Raw genomic sequence first — 20,728 nt, 5'->3', positions numbered from 1 at the left:
GGAAAATAAACGATATAAACAGACCCATGTTTGACGGAGTGATGATTCCATGAAATCAGGGACGTAGCTAAGGCCTGATCATTGGGGGGGGGGGGGTAGTGGCTGAAATTCCAACTGGATAGGTTTTGGAGCCATAAAATTCCGGCTGTTGTTTGTTCTCCCACCCCCCCCCTGCTCTACTCGCCAACATTCACATATTGAATACCACTGGCCCTCAATTCACAAACTTCTATAAACACTCTGGTTAAGCAAAGCAGGTAAGCAACTAAGTAAAGTTATCTGTTTGAAGGCTTTATAGACTACTGACTACAAAAGCTATGTTAATGTAAGAAAGGGGAAAACCTTTTTATTTTCAACAAATTATATTCGACGGCAAAGTGAGTTACCAAAAATACAGAGCTTTTATTGGCACGCTTAATATTTTTTCTTTGGGGGGGGGGGGGGCGGTGGGTGGGGGATATTTATTACTCATATGAAATGTTTTAATTGTTCACTTCATTCCAACTGATCATTCGGAATGAAGTGAACAATTAAAAATTTTGCAGAAAAATGTTGAGTTGACGAGTTACGATAAGTTGGCAATTAAACACATTGAACATTTTGCAGAAAATGTTTCAATTGCTCAGATGGAATGAAGTGAACGATCGGAAATTTTGCAGAAAAATGTCAAACTGACAAGATAATGATAAGTTATCAATTAAACATTTTTCAGAAAATTGTTCAATTGATCAGTTAAAGCAACTGAGCAATCCAACATTTTCTGATTTTTGATAACATTTTATCTTGTTACTGAAAAATGTCAAATTATGGGCCAAAGTTTTTGTTATGTTGATGGTACTTTTAAGCTTCCGTAGATTAGCATTCAGCGTTTTTTGTATACATAGAGACAATGTATATCTTGAACTTACTTGAAGCTAGCGAACTGGGAGTATTCAAAATCATACGAAGTTTTGTATGGTGGAGTTTAAGATCGCGTGACAGAATTTCTCAATGTGACAAGGAAAACGTGGTAAAAATGACTGATTGAAGGTCAATTTTGACCGAAAATTTTAGTTCACTCACAAATTACAAGAATATGTGAAAATGAGAGTGCGACAGTCGGAAAAATGAGAGTGCGACAGTCGGAAATTCAGACTGTCGCACTCAAATTTTCCAAGTATCGTCAGTTTGACCAAGATTTTTTTTTTTTGGGGGGGGGGGTTATCTATTTTTAATTTGAATCTATTTATGCTCAATGATACATGAATTAAACAGATCTACCAGTTCGGTTAATAAAGGATACTAACAGTCCCATATTTGACCGGTTTAAGTCTTCCTGTAGAATATCGAGATTTTATGGGTGGGCGTCCCTCCCAGATTCTTCTTGTTGTGAATTATAGTAGTTGATAAATGTGTAATATTTTCAATTACGTGTTTGGTTATCTGGAAATGGTATTTATAGTAAGCAGTATACTTTTCTGTATCCTACATTATATTGCGATGGGTATTTGTCGACTTTTAACGTGCGATTCATCGCTATACGTGCATGATATAGCCTGGGCCATTAGTATACTTTCTACGAATATCACTTGACGGCTTATTCAAAGAAATCGGCAGTGCAAAAAACGGACTGTTTAAATCTATCTCTGACTAATCTTTGAAAAAGGAAATGGACAATGGGAATCGTAAGAGAGAACATTTGAAGCGGGGGGGGGGGGGGGGGGGGGGTTGTAGGTGGTTGGAAAAGGTTTTGCCCAAATTTAAGCAGTAAATATACTGAAAAGGTATCAATCCCCTCCCCCAGAAAGTGTTACTTCATTCTTTATTTTCGATGCGAACAATGAAGATTGAGTGTGCCTGTTATATAACTATATGAAGTTACAAACATAAGCTTTTAGAAAAAACACCAAGTAAACATCGATTTTCATGTTGACAACATCATTTGAATTTCAAGACATCTTTTATATCTACTCGAAATTCGAAGTATTGTTAATTGTTTGTTTATTTATATAGGCCTTTATGTTTAGATGGGGCAAGAAAAAAAAAGAAGGTTAAAGGTATGCTTTACTTAGAATGTCTGAAAACAATTTGGAGAGTCCAGACCTCCAGGAATTAGTAATTTTTTGAAATCTTTACGAAACTTCCCTAACGATAGCGTGCTTTAAGGGGCCAATGCCACGAACACGTTAATGCACATGCATATTTGGTTGGTTGCAAACTTTCAGGCACATTTTGAACCAATAAATACTAAAAAAGGTGTAACGAAAAAATATACAAACAATGATCACTGTATTTATCATCAACATTTAGGAAAACATTGCATGCATTCCATTTCTGTCATTTTGCAAGCTTATTATTGATCAAAGACTGTCAAAAAATATAAAAATTGTACATCATAAATTTCAAGATTGAACATTTGCAGTACTATATATACTTATATGCGGCTGTGCAATGTCGTTTGTGTTGGTCGTTACTCGTTAGCGATACTGCTGTCATGGTGGTTGAATAATTATCCTCTTCGACATTGTCACGTGTTATGTTTGCTACCTTTTTAAATATAGGAATAAGTTATGTTGTAACTCTCTGACAGCGTAGAGCAGGAAGCAGAGAACAATGTGAAATTTACAGAACCTTTATAAAAGACATTTTACATGGAATTTTTTTTTCGTGTCGAAAGCAGCGCCATTTTGACTTCCTCCCTCGCATGATAAATTTCTGACACCTTCAAATAGTTTTGGTTAGGCTTATTTAATAATTCAAGATCACGTGTATAAGATTTGTGGACTGTCCACACAATGCTCTCGTATACTCACGATAATATATATTCGAAGCGAATTGCTTAGCAAAGATGTTAATATAAAAGGAGTTGTATCGAAGGTTTACGACACATAAACCATGTTTGTGCCTTCAAATTCTTCTTGAGCAAAGCAAAAGAAAAACCAAGAAAAAGATCATACACAACAAATATCATCAGGTTGCTTTAAGTTGGTTTATCTCTTCCAAATAGTTTACAAAGGTTAAATAGAATGAAAGAAGTACAGTGTTACACATGAACACAGGACATTGGTCTTGTTTTAATTAACATTGAATAAAAAAGGACTACCATTTCAAAATATCAAAATCTAAACTGATATGAACATCAAAACATTTAATGGAAAAAAGCACTACATCTCAAAATATAAACTGATATGAACATTAAAACATTTAATAAAAAAAGCACTACATCTCAAATATAAACTGATATTGAACATTAAAACATTTAATAAAATAAAGTACTACATCTCAAAATATAAACTGATATGAACAACAACAAAGAATGGGCAAGACTACACCAATGGTGTTGTCATCTACAGCAAAATATATAGTGAAAACCTGCACTCAATTTAATCCCCTGCCTGTCCCCAAAGCCCCTCCCTGCTCACCTCAATACCCAATATTTACTAGTCTTACTAACACAGTTATAGCAATCAAACTTTCAGCTTTGCATTCATTCAAATGTATGATGTTGACTAAGCTCTGCCCACTAGTTTAATAATATGCATAATCCTACTGACATATAATTTGTTCAAAAGTTCCTTTGCACCACATAATACATGCTGTAGGAAAAGGACCATATACATTAGGCAAAAATATAACTATGTCATATGACGATCTTTCAATATGTTATCATCGGACATTAATCACTCATTAATATGAATGACATATATATATGCAAAAATGACAGGGGATAAAGGTTATGGTCCAATTGAAATATTTGCACCACAATGAGAGACATATGTCTATATAAAAAATATCAATTTTAAATTTTGGCACAAAACAACTTCATTTGCACCAGTTTTCCCCAATCCCTTCACCTTTAATTCATTAATTTATTCAGTCCTGAGAGACCTACAATAGGTTATCGATATGCCACCATCTCCATCTCCACTCTTCCAACATGAAGAGTCTCTTCCAATATCATCTGCATCAGTTTGTACAATAATGGGTCAAATATCTTTTCCAACAGATACATTGTCCTGATTCCCAATTAATGAATTGGGGGATTTTTTTTGGTTAGGACGGGATGAGCTATGAGTTTATATTGGACGGGGTAGATCTAATATGTGTGAGGTGAACTTAGTTTCCAAGAGTAAATTTATCCTTGATGAAGAAAATTTCGAAGAGTAATTTTGGAGAGTAATTTTGAAGAGTAAAGTAAGTTTTGATGTGATTTAGTAAATTTATATTTGATGGAGTAAATTTATTTTTGATATCCAAGTAATTCTTTTTATGAAGAAATTTTCTTTTCTATGGAGAAAATTTCTGTAATGTGTAATGTAATGTAATGAATTTACTTTTTGTTCCTGTTTTTGTGGTAATGGCCGTCCATAGCCACTCTCATCCAGCTCAAATAAATGACATTGTAACTGTTCCAAGTAGTTATTTTTGCCCATATTTGGTGGCTAAGTCATATGGATGATTTTCAGCTACACATGCCTACAATGCCTCATGCTTCTTTTAACCAGTCAAACAGCTTCCATGGAGCAAAATAAATTTCCATCTTTTTGGGAATGGCTTCCACCAGGGAGCTGCTTCCATTATTGAGCTCCAAGCAACAGATGACCAGCTCAATGTATTCAGTTGGAAGGTCTTTATTGCTGTTCAGTTCATTGTGTCCTGCACCTAGATGGAGGATCAAAAGAAACAAAAGCAATGTATTTACACAACAAGTTTGGTATAGTAGATATAGTTATTACCTAAATTAATGCTCCTGAAACAGCAATCAAGTTTTATGATGAATGAATTAGCAGTTCAGAACAGTTTTTATCAAAATAGAAATAAAAATTATCATTGGGAGAGAAGGCTATTGGTTTGAACCCCAATTGTCATTGCGTCTTCACATTTCAGTAAAGAAATAATCCAGATATGGAGCATATTGTTTGATATTAAGTCATGTGCAGGTACTTAAAAGTAAGGAATTTAAGCCAAGTCAGTATTAAGTGATATACTCCTATCAAAAGCAGATCTTACCTTTTGTCTGGTAAGACTATTTACTGGGACACTATAGTGGCCATAGTAGCTATAGTGGCCAGCATGTGTGTTATGCAGATCTTACTGTTTGTCTGGTAAGACTATTTACTGGGACACTATAGTGGCCATAGTAGCTATAGTGGCCAGCATGTGCTTGCAACAAGCAAAAAGAGGGACACTGTAATGGTTAACATTGAACATTGGGGTGTCTACAAACAAAGACCTAAGACCTGCAAAAAAGGTGACATCCCTATTTTCCGACGTCTCTATGTTCCGAAGTCTCTATGTTCCGAGGAATACATTCCGATAATTTTTTTGGACTAATTTTTTTTTAACAACATTTCTGCGTACCCAATTTTTCGGACTCAATTTTTTGGGGGGGACTTAAGTTTTTGGGACTCAATTTTTTGGGGGGACTCAATGTTTTTTGGACCAACATTTTTTCTGACGTGACTTGTTAGGACCCACCAATTGTTTTTTCACAAAAAAAAAGGGCCCAAAGTTTGTTATGACCCAAAAAGTGCTTGTCCGAAAAAAAATTTGGTCATGAAAAATTTTAGAGTAAAAAAAAATGTTGGATCACAAAAATATTTTGGTCCAAAAACATTTTGGTCCGAAAAAACTTGGTCCGAAAACATGTTGGTCAAGACTTTTGGTCAAAAAAAATTGTCGGAACATAGAGATGTTGCAACATAGAGATGTCAGAACATAGAGATGTAACCCCTGCAAAGCTAAGACCCTATCAACTGCAAAACTATGACCCTATTACAAACTAAGACCCCACCTACTGCAATGGTTAGGACTATATTGCTACAAGTCCTCATCTCAAAGTGCAACGAATGTGTCATAATGATCAGCCCAATGCAAGCTGTGTGGCAGTTTGACCAATACAGTTATTAACCCTGAAATTAATATTTTTATAGTGGTCTATGTATGGGGATGGCGAGACACTTTACCTCACAAGAAATTAAGCTGTTTTGTCAATGGCTAGGCTAAAATTTAAATAAGATTTAAGATAAACAGGTCAGTACAATTTGGTATAGATTTCAGAAGTGATGACAAAAATGATGCAATGTCCTTGTGATGATACATAATGGGATCATAGGGTTCACTGAGGGGAAGCAATGGAAACTAATAACTCTCAGATAATTCTTACATGAAATGAAGGGAGACTTGATCACAAGCTTGTGTGGCAATAAATAACTAAGTGGTGTTAGAGGTTGGAATATTTAACAGTGAAATACTGATGGTGTAAGTTAAAAAAAAATATCCCTGAAATGCAGGCTACGGAAGGTCTTTGTTATGGGAATTAAGTAACAAAGAGTATGCAACACATGCAAAGACTGGACCATACAGCAAAAGGTAGTTTTCATGTCGATTGAACTGACAGACAGTTTTCCAATCTTGAACTCAAAGCTTTTTCGTTCTTGATTGAACCATATTTAAAGTCAGATAGCAGTGCATAGTGTGTGAATGGGGAGGGGAGAGGGGGAGGAGGAGGGGCGTTGTCCTTGACTTAATGGTTATTAATTACATATCATGTATGTATTAAGTAAAGCTATTATCGTTCATCTGAGCTGGGCAATGATTACAAATGATTTATTACAAAAACTAATAAGGATTTTCAGTAATGTAAACCACATTCACCAGTGTGCTGCATGGTGGGCATGTGCACGTATAGAAGCCCACTTTGATTTGAGGAGAGGTGGGATTAAAGATTTGCCCAAAAATTTAACCAATAGAAAGAGCGAACTGGTGATGTTGCAAATTTTTATGCAATCGGACCTCTGCTGCATGAAATAACCATTGACTTTCATGAAAATATAAAGAAATCAGTTACTCACCAACAGCAGCCTACTGTATGTACCGAGTGTGCTGTTCTAGCTATTCTGTGGGATGCCCTTCCAACCCAACAAGTGGGATGGTTCTCCCACCACACCTGCCTGATCAGCTCCTGTTCCTGTTTGCATGTTTTTTTTTCCCCTAATTTTCTGATCAGTTACAACATAACCTACTTAGAAACATTGTAACTTAGATTTCCATTAACTATCCATTTGATTACTCTTCAAATTTTGGAATGGGTTTAACTTTCAGATTATTAGAGAAAATTCTGGCAAAGTTTACCTTCAGATAGTAGAATGGATTTTTGTTGTAAATAAAGTAACATTAAAGCAATAATTAAGGTCAGAGACTTCAAAACTACCCTTCTTCCATTAACAGGATATTTCGTATAGTTTGTGGCCCATTATAGTAGTTACGATTTAAAACCCTCCACGAATCTTTCACACCATCAATTGCCAAACTTTTTTGCAGATTTGGTATGATAAAGCTTTCTGCTTTGCCAAAGCAAAATCGTTCATTACACTTTTCATCTTTTCAAAGAACATGGATAGGCGATGTTTTGTTTATTATTAAAATGTCCACCTTTGTGACATAACAAATGTATTATGATGTGGTTAAATGCAACAAATTCTTAAAAATTAAACCCTATTAGAAAGATCTGCTGTATGAGCACCATGCCATAGCTACAAGTTTCATACAATCTAGCTGCTGGCATTGTAAACTGTAGTCTGACTGACAAGAAGCCTGCACTGCTGAAAGCTTTTCTCCTTGTTATTGTTATGAAATAGTGATACCATCTCTTTGATGTTACCGAAAAGCTCCATCGAGACACCTTACGGGCCTCTTATGTATTTATCTAGGTCATGGATTCAGTTTTCCCACGAGAAGTTTTTTAACTATCTTATTGAATCTTGGTACAGGGCCTTTTCCCAAAATAGATTCCATTATGTCTGTGGAACATTCGAGAAGGTTCTCTCACGTGGTATGGAAGTTTCCATAGAAAGGGGATGGACTTCCAAACTCCCAACCAATCAGGGCAGATCAGTGCCAGCGCACTTATTTTTATATCATTAAGCTAATACAGGATGGTCAGTTTATTGGCTGCCTACTGATTATGCGCAGAGGGATTTTATGGAAGTAAGGTTTAAAAGGAAAAGGAGGTCGAAAGTTTATCACTTGATCAGAAAATTTATCACTCCGTCAGCGCTCCGTGATCAGTTCGTTGCTTCGTCACCATTTCATCACTCTTTCTAATTGTTTAATTGACGGAGTCAAGTCAAGTCAAATCATTGTAATTTAGTTTTATTTGTAAAGAGAATCGACAGAGAAGAAATTATACCGAATCATCAAATCAAATCCTATCTCGTCAAATTGTTTTTTTGTGTGAAGTCATTGTTTTCTTCCGTTCGAGACATCTCCTGAAGAAGCATAAATACGGCATCAAGATATCCCAGTACCTTTCTATCGCGAGTCCCGATATAGTTTTACTATCGGAGGAGCCGGGCTCGTCACAATATTACATGGTGGAGATCGGTTGCTTTCTTCAGGAACAAAACGGTAACGGAACTGTTCACACTTTCGTTCGTTACGATCAATAACGAACAGGTGATTTTTTTTTTGGCCCGAAGACCTAACGAGGAACACAACGTATGTTCACGACCTTGCCTAACATACGCACTCTCCGATGGAAGTCAGCCTATACTAGCCTAAGTCTGTACAGCGGACGCCGGAACCACTGATCTACACTAACGTTAATCAACCCAGCATGCAGTTCGCGTTTGAACATTCGCGCAACTAGTACGTAGTTAGTCATACTACAGCCCAAATTATCAGAACTGAACATTTTCGCGATCTAAGCCTGGACGCTACCCGATGCTAACGGCAAACGAATCTGAAGTTCTTACGAGATGTAGGCCTACCTGCTACTACCTACCTGCTACTACCTGCCGCTACTACTACTACTAACCGAGGGACTTCAATCATCGTTTGCAGTTCCACTACCAGTTCTTAGTTAAACTTAAGGGTGAGTGAAATCATGCCAATTTGTATCCCAACCCCTATTTGAGATCAGAGTGTAACGATAAGTTATTTTAATCGTGTCCATGTATTGCATATTTGTTATTTGTATTTAATAACGGTCGATAGTGTGTTCAATTAAGTATAGGCTCATGTTGTGTACTCATAACTAGCCTAATTGTATTCAGCATAATGTCCGTCAGTGAACAGGAAACTTCGACCTCTGTTAATGTTATGCAGAAACATAGGCCCACTGATTTTTTGCCATCACGATTTCAGGGCGATGTAATTGATGCAGATTTAGCCGAAGCTCATTATTTGGGATTTGAAGATTATTTAGAGGTGCATAAATTGCCGTCCCAAACCACCCCTGAGGCTGTAGCGGAAGAATTTAATGAAATATGTCGCATATTTAAGCGAACACTTAAAGGCCAGGCCAGACTCTGGATTGAAAACAAAAAATTTTCAACTATTGCTGATCTGCGCAAGCAATTCCTTGCTCGTTTCAGTCCAGGCACTTCTTCCTACGCTAAATCACAGGCATTTCACGCATTAAGCTATACGCCAGGTGATACAGCTCAAGCACATTTGGCCAAAATTTCAAAAGCTGCAGCACAATTAAGCTATGGCGAGGACCAAATTAGAGATAAATTCATCTCGACCCTGCCATTGCAATGTCGCTCAGCAGTGTTAATGTCTGCATCACCACAAGCAACAATTGCAGATTTGGTCATGAAAGTACAATGCTATTTTGACTTACAAATCCAAAGTCAACCCCCAGCTTCTTCCGAACTATTTATGGCAATGCACGACAAAGCGTCTTCTGTTCAGACTCCTAGTATTTCTGCATCTTCTGAGATACACGAGTTGTGTACCAAAATTCAGGAATTAGAAACCAAGTTTGATCAGTCACGTAGGTCAGAATCTCAAGACAATCCAAAAGATAGGCAAAGATATAGTTCTCGTGATTCTCGTGGTCCTAGGACAGGTCAGAATAATAACAGGAGAAGGTTACCGTATTTTAATCCTTCAATCACATGTTACTACTGTCAAAATCGAGGTCATTTTGCACAATACTGCCAAATTCGCCTAAGCCATGAAATGGAGGCTGATGTAAACAAAGTACCAACACAGAATTTTCATTAGGGAGCACTTATGATTGCACTCATCATACAGTGACTCCAGACAAAGTACCAAGTAAAGGAAGATCGAAACGTAAAGCAAATAATATTTGGAAGAATAGTAATATTCCTAGTTCTAGATATACAGGGAACGACCGTAATGTGGATATTCAACTGGACACACGTAATTTTGTAAGAGGTACTTTACATGATGGTAAAGGAATTTCATTGTTGTTTGATAGTGGAGCGACACGCTCTATCATTTCTTCTTCTACAGTGCAAAATTCAAAGTATTTATCCTCTATACAACCAGTCTCAGTTGATGTAGTAAACCTAAAGTTGGGTAATGGTCAGTTTATTCATGCGTATAGCACGATAACATTTCAGGTCAAAATTCAAGGTCGTGAATTTCAGCTTTCTGCTTTAATTGCTGCAAACCTGACAGGTATTGACTTAATATTAGGTAGTCAAACTCTGAAGGAATTGAATGGATCTTTGGACTTTACCACAAACTGTTTTAGAATTAAACAAGCCAAAGTTTTCCTTAGGCCAGTGCAGAGATTTGTTATTTACCCAGGTCAGCAGAGATACATTACTGTACAGGGACGTCTTCCACTATATGCACGAAATGCAGATGTGGTTATTAAACCGTTTCCTCTAATATCTCGTATGTGTCCTTCACGAATGCTAGTGAAAATGCATAAAGGTAGAACAAAGATTCTACTAAGGAACATGGGTAATCGGAAATTTTTTCTGAATCCTTCTCGCACAGTGGCTCATTTAGATTTAGCAGATATCATTACGGTCACAGAAGACATACCTACTGATTCTCTAGATTTTCTAAATGTCATGAGAGACATCGAAAAACCGTCTCTTTTTCAAACCAATTCTAACTCTAAAGAGAATCGTGATGAAATTACACGATATAATTTACATCGATATCCACATTTGACAGCCGATGATCCCCTGGTTTCCAAATCCGAACAGGAAAACATTAATTTGGAACAAAGTATTCTAAATGCTTCAGAAACAGAAAGCATTTATGAATTTCTAGACTCACATAGAGATGCATTTTCTCTTTATGGTGAATTATCTCACTGTCCAAATTATGAGGCTGATATTACGCTTACTAATGATGAGCCATTTTACATACGTCCCTATAGACTTTCAGATGAGGACAAAGTCATTGTCGCCAGTGAGCTTGACAAATTAGTGCGATTAGGAATCTTAGCGGTAGGACATCAGTCTTATACCTCACCGGTTTTCCTAATTCCAAAGAAGGGAACAAAAGACAAAAGAGTTGTCACAGATTTTCGCTACTTGAACAGTAGAATAAAACGTCTCAATCACCCATTTCCATTACTGAATGAGACTATCCGTACCATAGGGTACTCTGGAGCCAAAATTTTGGGTGTTCTTGATTTAAAGTCTGCTTTCTTCTGTCTGCCACTCAGTGTTCATGCACAACAATATACAGGTATTGCTTCATTTCATGGAGGAAAGCATTATTATTATAAACGCTTACCACAGGGATTGAATTTATCTCCAGCGATCTTTCAGTCGCAAATTAATGATATTTTGGCAACGATCCCAAATTCAAATAAGTTCTGTATTGCTCATCATGACGATATTATTGTGTACAGTGCAGACAAACAATCTCACAAACAACACCTACAGGCAATTTTGAAGGTTTTAATGGACAATGGATTGAAAATCTCTCCGAAAAAGTGTAGCATTTTCCAAAATTCAGTCCGATATATGGGACATTTGCTCTCAATAACCCCAGAAGGTGAGGCTTGTATCCAACCTTTACATGACAGATGTGCAGCGATCAGGAACACACCGAAACCACACAATGTTAAGTCAGTAAAACGATTTGTAGGTGCGGTTAATTATGTGGCTTCATTTTTCCCAAATATTCAAGCACTATTGAGACCATTACATCATTTGAGTCGTAAGAGAAAGGTATTTAAATGGACAGAGGAACATCAGTGTGCATTTCAAAGTATTAAAGAGTTGTTGTGTAATCCACCTATATTGCATATGCCACAGAAATATGGTCGTTTTGTATTATATAGCGACACATCACGAGTAGCAACAGGATCATACCTGACACAAAGAGTTAATGGCAAAGAGAATATTATTGCATATTACTCTAAGATATTACCACCAGCATGTCAGAGGTATAGTGTCACTGAATTAGAAATGATGGGTCTATTTATTAATGTGACAGCATTCAAACATTTATTGCAAAATGTAGAATTTGAGGCATATGTTGATCACTCAGCCATTGTTGAATTGTTTAAGTCAAAACAAGAACCAGCAACTACACGCTTACGTAAACTTCTGTTCAAATTGTCAGAATATACATTTCAGGTTGGTTATAAGAAAGGCTCAGAATTGGTTTTGGCAGACTATTTGTCTAGAGCACCACAGGAATTTCACTCTGAAATAGATCAGGTTGCTCAAGAGGTCAGTTTTTATGAGGATATTTCAACTCCACCTAAGGAGACATTTAATCCAATCATGACAAGGTCAAAGGCAAGGTCAATGGGAGTCAAAGTTCCAGATTTATTTCCGAACAAAGTCACTAAGGAGTCCAAGCAGGATTCCCCAGCCAAAGAATCAACAAATAGAGTTGAAAAGAAATCCAGTCCTAAGGCAACACATTCTAATGAGCATGTTACACAGAGACCACAATCTGAGTCACAAAAGACGACTACACCAGTTAGTTCTACTGATAAGAGAGAAACATATATTCAAAGGCCTATTATTACTATGCCTAGTGAAAATAGACATACATATAGTCCTGATGTATTGGTTGTGCCAAATTTTACAAGTGTTTCTCAACCTTCAGAGCCAAGGTTAGTGGATCAGAGTAGACATAGAGTGCCAGAGGTAGTCAGAGAACCACCACCAGAATTATTTGCTCAGCCAAAGCCAGTCATAACAAACATTGATCATTTGGTTACAGGGCACATTCCAAAACAAAAGGAATTGAATAAAGTCATGAAGGCAATTCAAGGAAAGCTGATCAAAAACTATGATCTGCCATTTGATGTAAAAGAGTTGCAAGTTCAACAACAAACTTGTCCTTACTACAAACCAATTTATGATTTTCTTGCACACGACATTATTCCAAGTAATGCTAAGCATGCTAGAACTGTTCGTTCTCAAGCAGAGGATTATTTGTTATGTAATAGTTTGTTATTCAGGATATTTTTGCATGAGACTAATGATGCTAAGATGACTCTTCAGTTAGTCGTACCTGAGACTATGGTAGAACAGATAATATCTCGATATCATGATGACTTGTTAAGTAATCATCAAGGTGTAATGCGTACATATTTGACCATTAGACAGCATTTCTATCTGCGCAATATGTTTCAACGCATCAGTAATTATATTCAGGCATGTCTCCGTTGTCAAGAATTCCGTAAGAAACCGGACAAATTGAGACAATATCATGCTCGCATTCCTGATTCTTATCGTCCTTTTGACAGACTTAGTCTGGATTTCAAGACTATGCCCACAACGGCTACAGGATTTAAACATTTGATGGTTGTTTGTGATGAGATCACTAGATTTGTTGTATGTGTTTCTCTTAAGACTCTTGATGCTGAAACGATATGTGAAGCATTATTGCAGAGGGTAGTCACAACCTTTGGTCCACCGTCTTGTATCATAAGTGATGCGGCAGCTTCTCTTACAGGGAAATTAGTGGAGCTCTTAAGTAAAGCTTTAGGCATTGAACAAAAGTTCATCAGTGTAAGCAATCATGGAAGCTTACAGGTTGAAAGACACATTCAGACTCTTTCAAATTTCCTCAAAGTGAACTTAAATCAGTTTGGTACGGATTGGGTACGATTTGTCCCAACATCAGCCTATGCATATAACACATTTTCCTCTCCTCAGTTGGGTAACTATAGCCCATTTGAACTTGCATTTGGACGTAAGCCACCAAATCTTACAAATTTATCGTTCAATCCAATGGCAGGATTATCACAATCTCATGGAGAATATGCTGCATTGTTAAAGAAACGATTTGATCATTTGTCAAGGGTAATGTTAGGCTTACAAAAGAAGCAACAAGATGCTCAAAATGTTAAGATAAGTGCAAAACTGGACAAGGGTGCAATTTATTCAACGGGTCAATTAGTGTATCTGTATAAGCCAACGTCTTCCTCCTTGACTGCGAACTCTCGCAAAATTGCTGCAGAATGGTGTGGACCATTAGTGATCCATCAAGTTTTAGATAGGACTCATTATTTGTTGGCCACTCTCAAAGGAGAAATTCTTAGTGATGTATTCAATTATAACAGGCTTAAGCCATGTTTTGTAAGAGCATCTTCTGAAACTAAGAATATCACCAACATTCAGAAATTGCGTCAGGTCTTGAAAACAAAGGGTTCATCAAGTGAAAAGGTTGCTCGAATGAGAAATGTTTTGAGTAGTAACACTTCTAATGCAGAAAATGTTAATGTCATGCAAGATGCACATATTGAGTTTCATGATGAGTTTGGTAACATTTTGCCAGGGGTAACTTCAGATCATGTCATGTGTCTTATGACCACTAAGCCAATGAATGTTGCATCCTTTCTGGAGAATAGAGCACATAATGAAGGATTAGCACTTCCATATCCTTCCATGAAAGATAGCATATTAAGGCAAAAGAAAGTTTTTGCAAATGCTCCACAAGGAGACATGAAAGTCCAACGTGCTCGATACAAATTGGGTGAATTACAGGTTCTGGTCACCTATCGGACACCATGTTTTCCATCAGGCTTTAAGAGTCATGATTTTTGGTGGAATGTAGGAAAATATTCCAACACAGAGGAAATAATGAATTTTCTCCATGAAAAGGGATTGAACATTACAGGCAATCCAGGCAGGATGTTGCAAACATTATATGGTTAATATGTATAACTGCATATTGCTTTAAGTTCAGATGAACAGGTGTTTTACCCACAATTGTATGAATGGAATGCGTCATGGCAATTACCTGCATACCTATTAAGTGGAAGTCATTGTACTGTATGGTGTAACAATATAAGCTTTATTGTTAAAAACGCCACCAACTGACCTAGTTTCATCTTTTATAACAAATATGTAGTGAGTATACCTTATTTCTCCTTAAGAATTCGTTCAAACGTTTACCCGGCAATTAGAACATATCCGGAATATTAGCAACATGGGTTTTCATATATTGAGAAATATTTTAAGGATATTTACATTGCATCATTGATGTTATATTGAAGGCTATTCAGAGACAGCATTGAAGATGTGCAACTTTTGCTTACAGCAACAGTTATCGAAGCAAATGAAAGTATAGATCTTTTGAGGAAGTTATGTATATATTTTCTTTTCCTCAATTATTCATGCAAAAGTAAATTTCATCATGAAGTTGAAAAGACAAGGTGTTAAGTATTATGTAAATTTGAAGAAAGATTTGTTGATATCATAGTCTATGGGGTCTCTTTTATGGTATCGAATATCTAGTACTTTGGTACTTTACTAGACTATCATTTCGGAGTGCATACCTAGGGTCACCATGCTATCGAGTCACATTTTCTTGATTTTCTTGAAGTGAATGTATATGATTCACAAGGTTTCAAAGCAGTTTTGAAACTATGACTTCATTAAAGAGGAGGTTTTGTAAATGAGTTTGTAATATTTTAAGGTTCTTTTTTTTAGTGTACGAATTTTTTATGGAACGCTAAGGTGTTCTGTTCAGTTAAAAGATAACTAAGTCTAGTTTTCTCTGATCTCTCCCCAAATCACGGCATGATTTCACTTTTGATATAAATGTATTATTGATGTATGAAATGCATAAATGTATTTTGTAAGAGATACTGCATATTTTGCTGTGTCATGTAACTTTAAGATATCTTAATGATATTTTTTTTTTTTAGATTACATCATATGATGTCATCAGTATTGAAGAGGTACACAAAATATTTTCATGGAGAATAGTGTCAATGAATATTAGTGAATGTGCTTACAGTACTCTACCTTCTTGAGATAATGATAAGTTAAAGCAGTATGATGTTAAAATTTTGGAGTATCCAAAAATTTTAAAAGATTGAGGGGGATGTTATGAAATAGTGATACCATCTCTTTGATGTTACCGAAAAGCTCCATCGAGACACCTTACGGGCCTCTTATGTATTTATCTAGGTCATGGATTCAGTTTTCCCACGAGAAGTTTTTTAACTATCTTATTGAATCTTGGTACAGGGCCTTTTCCCAAAATAGATTCCATTATGTCTGTGGAACATTCGAGAAGGTTCTCTCACGTGGTATGGAAGTTTCCATAGAAAGGGGATGGACTTCCAAACTCCCAACCAATCAGGGCAGATCAGTGCCAGCGCACTTATTTTTATATCATTAAGCTAATACAGGATGGTCAGTTTATTGGCTGCCTACTGATTATGCGCAGAGGGATTTTATGGAAGTAAGGTTTAAAAGGAAAAGGAGGTCGAAAGTTTATCACTTGATCAGAAAATTTATCACTCCGTCAGCGCTCCGTGATCAGTTCGTTGCTTCGTCACCATTTCATCACTCTTTCTAATTGTTTAATTGACGGAGTCAAGTCAAGTCAAATCATTGTAATTTAGTTTTATTTGTAAAGAGAATCGACAGAGAAGAAATTATACCGAATCATCAAATCAAATCCTATCTCGTCAAATTGTTTTTTTGTGTGAAGTCATTGTTTTCTTCCGTTCGAGACATCTCCTGAAGAAGCATAAATACGGCATCAAGATATCCCAGTACCTTTCTATCGCGAGTCCCGATATAGTTTTACTATCGGAGGAGCCGGGCTCGTCACAATATTACATTATGTGTAAACCAAATTCAGTAGCATGTGTCCTTACTGTGAGCCCGCACTCTAAACTGTAGATTGTGTATACTTTTTGAAAAAGGATAAAATTTGTTCAGTATGTGACAGATACAAGCAGGTCCTTCTCAGTGTTAGTTAGTTTAGTGTAGGCATGCTAACTTTAAGTGCAAAACAGCAGGTATAGTCAAGTGGGGTAAAAAAAAACAATTTACCTAAAGTTTGCTCTAAAAATTGATGAGTAAGAGGTATTGTTTTGGTTCCAATGTTCAAGTGTGTGGAGTGGAATTCTCTTCAAGAGAATCTAACAAAAATAACTTTTATGTAAATGGAAAGTGTCGTTTTATGCGAAAAATGTTGTTTTTTTTTTACCCCCAAAATTTGCTTAATTCGGGGTAAAAAAAAACAATGCCGGGGTAAAAAAAAACAATGCTAGAAAACAGCTATTTTCTTCATGAATGTATCTTAAAATCATGTTTGCATATAATTACATCTAAGTATGAGCTACTACCTTTACATGAAAAAGGAAAAAAATTGTGAATTGTCTTAATTCGTAATTATGGATGGCTCGTGTCATATGTCATGCTCAGCCATATTCATACTGTACAGTGTGTATATGATGCTACACAAATGTGGTATAATATAGTAGAAACATTGGAGTTGAGCCAATTTCAGTTACTTCTGCCCAATAATTTAACATTTTTGACACTTGACAGACATGAAAACTATTTGCCTAACCTCTAAAATCAACATTATGGAAAAATGTATCCATTCAGGCAAAATAGGGAGTACATTGGAGCCGGAAAGTACTTGTTTTTTTTTACCCCATTTGCATCATTTTTTGGGGGTAAAAAAAACAAGGCCCCCCCATGAAGCGTGAATGAAGTTGGAGTAATTCTACCATGGGGGAGTGTAATATCACTAACTGCTATGCTGTAACTGCTGGAATAATCTCCACATCATATAAGCTGGGTATGCAGGAGAAAGTTTCGGATATGTGGTACAAACTTCAAATTTTGCTAGTTTAGCATTCGCTTGATTCGACGAAGCGGTGATTGGCAGCGAAGTGACATAGAGTTCCAGAAATTATATAATAATAAACTAGACATATAGGACTATCACCCAAAATAAATTGGAACTTTGGCTAAATATTCCCCTTCTATAAAAAGGGGTTGTTTTTTTTTACCCCAACTACCCCCTTGTTTTTTTTTACCCCAACTGACTATATTTCAATTTGACACAATTTCTTTTAGCATTGATTTTGTAACATGCCTGAAATTGACTCTTGTGCAATTTGCTTTAACCAATTGAGAGTTTTCATAAAGTATGTACATTAAATTCAACATATTGTGACCAATAGAGTAATTGATAGGGAACGCTCATATTTTCCCTCCAATTTATATGAATTATGCCTGACAATGTACATACCACATCGAATACTGCACCAGTCCTTGGATACAAGAAGGGGGGGGGTGGTTGTATTTACTTGACTTTCACACTTTATCCAAGTCAACTTACAATACAAACAAAGTTGCAATTGAGTCTAAGCTCTATGATCATATTTGAATAGCGCTATATCAAGCATTGTATTTATTTATAATTATATAAATTGAATGACTGGAGTCTGCAAGACAGGACACTGACAAAGTATATATATCCTAGACTAGTGTGAAACAAATTTGACCAATGAACCTAACTGTTTCAAACAAAACTTATCCAAAATCAAAGTTGGTATATAATGAAAACCGCGAGATAAAACAAATTCTAATTTTGTGCCTGTTCAACACTTTTGAGGTAAACAGTATTGCAAGACCATTCAAAACTTTTTCGGCAAAGGAGCAACCTTTCCTCTGCTATTTTATTTCCATGTGTACTGTGACTGTGAAACAAGCCAGAAGCCTCCAAAATGTCAGCAGCTTCCAGTTCATTGACCAATAAACAAGAAACAGACATAACAGTGGGCACACTGTCCTATTTGTTACACCTATGACCTTGATGGGGGCTCTTATCAGGGAGTTGTTAATGGAACAACTCACTGGTATTATCAAGCTGTGCAATGCATACCTGAGAGATATCAATGGCATCTTACTGCATGTATACTCCACTGTTGAATCAGGGAGTTGTTGTTCCATAACAACTCCCTGGTTGAATGTACATGTGCTACATTTGTACACAGGTATTGTATGTACAGTACAGGTACCTGTAGTGTAGGGATGAACTACTGTATAAACAGTTGCAAGTCTGGGCTATTTCTTATATACACAAACAATAGCAATTGTTACCTTGTTGCTAGCATAGTGGTCAAGAACAGAACACAATGTACAGAAAAATATAATTACTAGACAATAAGTATTTTGAATAGGAATATTAAAAAAACCCAATGAAGTATGATTTACCTTAGTTCAATACATTTGTCTATTTGGTTCCTGGGAAACGCCTTCCCAAAAGTGTGATAGAATTATTGGAACAGGACATCTACATGCTACCAAATAACAGTTACAGGCCACAAGACCGAAGGTCCGCGAGACCGAAGGTCTGCGAGACTAAAGGTTTGCGAGACTGAAATTAAAAGAGGTCCGCAAGACCGAAACCATCACTAGGCCCTAATATTACTACTGGTAATATTACGTTGATTAAGCGCGTAGTTAAAAAGAATTTACAGCCATTTCTTTTCATAGTGGATACCAGTGACTTGCGCAAGGGGGCTTGGGCGGTTGAAGGGGGGGAAGGACCCCCGCTCTCAAAAGTCTCGCCCCCTTTGCTTTCCCAAATGAAATTTTAGAATACAATATAACTAAAGCAATACCCTATTTTAAACAATATTGCCCCCCTTGTGAATCTCTTTGACCCCCTCTAATGAAAAAAGTCTACTTACGCCACTGCTCACCCCCCCCCCCCCCCCCCCCCGTTGCCTATGGTTGTAAAGGTTTAGGTTTTCTAATTACCTTCTTCTCTTTTATCAAAAAGACAAATTTTGAAAATTTTCAGTTGAGTGAGGAACTAAATGCAATTTTTCTGAAAAATATTTTGTTCGAACAGTTGCTTCTTTTTTTTTTTTGCTTTCTTTTTGTTGTTCTAGTATGTGCATGGAATCATGAAATGGTGTCATTTCAGGTTTTTGTCACTTGGCTCGGACCTTCAGTCTGGCCGGGCTATCAAGGGACCATCATGTAGACCATCGATCTCACGGACCTTCTGTCTCGTGGAATTCCCCCAAAAAACAAACTATATATACTTAAAAATTTAGAGTGCGATATCTGGCAGGTATAGCACATAGAAATTAAATTGCTGATTTTGGGCCTCCGTAATTTATACAATAGAATTTGCAAAACATTGCAATGAGACTTTGAACAACACTCAGTTCACTGGTGATGATTTTGTGGTTGCAGTGTAACTGCTCTGTATGAAGCTACGTGTTATTTTCATGTCTGCATATATACAGTATAACTGTTATTGTGGCTTAATTAGGACACAATGATTGACAAATGAATTATAAATTACAATAATGTTACAATAATGGTTTCAGCATGAGATTGTATTTGGTTCACTAGCGGCAAGCAAGCAAAATCTTTATGTTATACACAATGATAAATGTCTATTATAAAACTTATATAATTGTTCTCAAAATGCAAATCTTGGGCCCTTTGTCTATTTTCACATTTATACCAAATCCTGTGTTGGCCATTGGGCCTTTCCTGAGGTTGCTTCTGCAGCCCTGTTACATGAAAAAAAATTGTTGGTATTTTTGGACACCCCAATGTCCAATTGGACCAACACCCTAAAATAGTTATCCTGCTCTGTTCACATAATCAAATTATGTGTTGACCATGGGCCCATAATGACTGTTCCATGGGAACCAGGAAAAAGTTGTAATGAATGCAAAAACTGTTCAACTACAAGATTGATTCTGGTTTCTTTTCAT

The 20,728-nt window shown here is 36.5% G+C and overlaps 1 long non-coding RNA gene across 33 annotated transcripts in view; it reads right to left on the bottom strand.

Moving 5' to 3' along the window:
- Nucleotides 1-2,949: 2,949 nt before the first annotated feature.
- The window catches only part of LOC139984279 (uncharacterized), a 44,081-nt gene continuing 26,302 nt past the window's right edge, over nt 2,950-20,728 (bottom strand). For all 33 annotated transcript variants that reach the window (XR_011799030.1, XR_011799026.1, XR_011799010.1 and 30 more), the window contains one exon: nt 2,950-4,641. This is a non-coding gene — a long non-coding RNA (uncharacterized lncRNA). The remainder of the gene's footprint in view (nt 4,642-20,728) is intronic.

This window comes from Apostichopus japonicus, chromosome 17, assembly GCF_037975245.1.
Source record: "Apostichopus japonicus isolate 1M-3 chromosome 17, ASM3797524v1, whole genome shotgun sequence".
Classification (NCBI taxonomy): domain Eukaryota; kingdom Metazoa; phylum Echinodermata; class Holothuroidea; order Aspidochirotida; family Stichopodidae; genus Apostichopus; species Apostichopus japonicus.
The sequence above is the reverse complement of the archived record's forward strand: the minus strand, read 5'-3'. Positions and strand labels throughout refer to the sequence as shown.